The sequence below is a fragment of the Gekko japonicus genome, unplaced genomic scaffold (genome assembly GCF_001447785.1).
Source record: "Gekko japonicus isolate JY-2015 unplaced genomic scaffold, Gekko_japonicus_V1.1 scaffold131, whole genome shotgun sequence".
NCBI lineage: Eukaryota > Metazoa > Chordata > Lepidosauria > Squamata > Gekkonidae > Gekko > Gekko japonicus.
The window spans coordinates 2,549,324-2,552,271 of NW_015167061.1; positions in this window are offsets into that span (position 1 = coordinate 2,549,324).

Consider the following 2,948-nt stretch of genomic DNA (forward strand, 5'->3'; position numbering starts at 1 on the left):
TCTTTCCCTCTGGGGCAGAGGTGGGAATGCGCAGATTCCCAACGTGTCCACATTTAATTTGAAAACTGCCTACCGTCGGTGTGAATAGAGCAATTCTGTGGATGTGTCTGGAACTATTTTTATGTCTGTGTTGTATATCCATCATTGCTTCCCTTTGGGGTTTCTTTCTTCTTTTTTTAAAAGATGCACAAAATCCATGAATTTTTAAATTAATGTTCAGACACCGTTTCTCTTTTTAAACTCCAGTGTTGGTGTTCCCGGTGGCAAATGTATAAAAAACAAATCTATTTATCGCTATTGTAAGAGAATTCTATTTGTAAATGCTTTTTATGATATACAGGCTGGAAAATACGAGAAATCTGTGCATTCCCTTTTAGTCATGCTGAGGCAGGATTCAGAACCTGTGTTGGGGAGGGAGGGAGGGAGGGAGGGGCTGCTCCCATCGGACCAGATGTGGCTGTGCGGTGCTGCCACCCTGAGAACTCAGCGCTTGCAGGATCAGACCAAAGGGCTGTCTGTGGCCTCTGAAAACCCACAGGGGAGACAAAGGCACCCGGTAGCTGCTGATTGCCCTCTGAGCCCGGTGCTGGCAGCGGCCTCGGGGCACGAAGACTCAGCGACACTTCCATGGCTAGGAACTGCCAAGAGACTTGTCTTCCTCCTCCACAAATGCACCCAACAACCTTTTAAACCCATGTTAAGCGTGAAGGAAGGACTCACAACCAATGTTCCCTCTAAGCTGTGGAGTCTTCTGAGCAAAGATTCTACTTTGTGAGCTCCTGGCATTAAAGTTGTGAGGGAGCGATTTGGCTACTGAATAAATCAGTTTGCTCTGGAGCCCTCCTTCCTGAGCTGAGGCAAAAAATCTGTGAGCCGGAGGCTAAAAAACTGAACTAGCTCACACCAACTCAGCTTAGAGGGAACACTGCTCACAAACCACCCCCACCCCTGTTCCTTTGGGTTTGTTCCACCGAGATCTGCTGCCACTGGCAACGCCAAGAGTATTTCATCCGCTACTCTGTCCCTGTATTTCCTGGCATGAGAAAGTCTATCATGGGAAGGGCGGGGTAGAAATCGAAATAATAAAATAAAAATAAAATAACACTTTGAGCGATTGTGCTCCAGGGATGGCGGGCTGCCTCGCGGTCCTTCCCCATCACCACACTTCAGAGAGCAAGCGGGCGTGGTGCATTCAGAACAGAAGAGCGTTCAATAGTTGATCAAAAAGACTACACGTGTTCTGTCCAAGCACCCACGCCGAGCAAGGGAACAAAGGGCAGCTGGAAACATGCAGTCCCTTCCTTACACTCAGTCCTTGGCCTAAACAATGTTCAGATGGGACACGCTGGTGTTTCTTGAAACAACAAGAACTGAAGTTCAGCGTGATCTGATTTCTCATGGCCGGGGCTTCTCCCTGGCCAGGTTTATCTTGACTTCAGTAAGGCTTTTGATAAGGTTCCTCATGGTATGCTTGTTGACAAATCGGTAAAATGTGCTTTGGAGCCCATAACTGTTAGGTGGATTTGTAACTGGTTGTCACACCCAAAGAGTACTTCTTCACAGTTCCCCATCTTCTTTGTGAGGAGCGACAAGTGGAGTTCCTCAGGGATCTGTCCCAGGCCTTGTGTTGTTCCGCATCTTTGTAAATGACGCGGATGAAGGAGTAAAAGGGATACTCATTAGATTTGCAGATGATACGAAATTGGGAGGGGTAACAAATACAGTAGAAGACAGAATCAAGATTCAGGATGATCTTGACAGACTGGAAAACTGGGATAAAACTAGCACAATGAATTTCAACAGAAATAAATGTAAAGTTCTGCATTTAGGTAGGAAAAATTCAAAGGCATCATTGTAAAATAGGGGAGACCTGTTTTGGCTGTAGTACTTGTGAAAAGGATCTAGGCAGTCTTCGTAGACCAAACACTGAACATGAGTCAGCAGTGTGCTGCGGTAGCTAAAAGGGCAAATGTGATTTTGGGCTGCATCAACAGAAGTATTTTGTCCAGATCATGCAAAGTGATGGTATCACTTCACTCTCCTCTGATCAGACCTCAAGTGGAGTACTGTGGTCAGTTTTGGACACCGCAGTTTAAGAAGGATGTTGACAAGCTGCAACATGTCCAGAGGAAAGCAGTGAACATGGTGAAGAAGAGCTTTGGTAGCCCCAGAAGGTCAGACTAGAACTAGGGTATTTAAACTGAAAGAGTTTTTGACTAAACATTAGGAAGAATTTGGTGGAACAGGCTCACATGTCCTTTGGAGGTTTTTATGTGGAGGCTGGATGGCAGATCATGAGGGGGAGGTGGGAAGGGATGAAGAAGAAGAAGAGGAGATTGGATTTATACCCCATGGCCCTTCACTACCCAAGGGAGTCTCAGAGCAGCTGACAATCTCCTTTCCCTTCCCCTCCCCACAACAGACACCCCCTGTGAGGTAGGTGGGGCTGAGAGAGCTCTCCGGAGGACTGCCCTTGAGAGAACAGCTCTGAGAGAACTTGTGACTGACCCAAGCTCACGCCAGCAGCTTGCATGTGGACGGAAGTCAGTGCCTGGCTCTTGTAGCCCTTTCTTATATGGCCAGGGTACTGCCAATAACCACTTTGGGGTCAGGAAGGAATTTTCCTCCAGGCCAGATTGGCCCAGGGATCCTGGAGGGGTTTTGCCTTTCTCTGGGCATACAGCAAGGGGTCACTGGGGGAGGGGGGGAGATAGTTGTGAATTTCTGTGCTGTGCAGGGGGTTGGACTGGATGGCCGTGGGGGTCCCTTCCAGCTCTGTGCTTCTGTGTGGGCAAGAAGCTTAGTCCTTTATGGCTTGGAGCTGTTCCAGGTGGGACAGAGTTTGTTCTCAGTGTCCAGGAAATGTACACTCTCTCTCTAGCCGTGTCCGCCCCTCCTAGGGTCATTCGGTCCTTCCTGCTCCAAGATGAAGAGTTCACTGTCCTGCC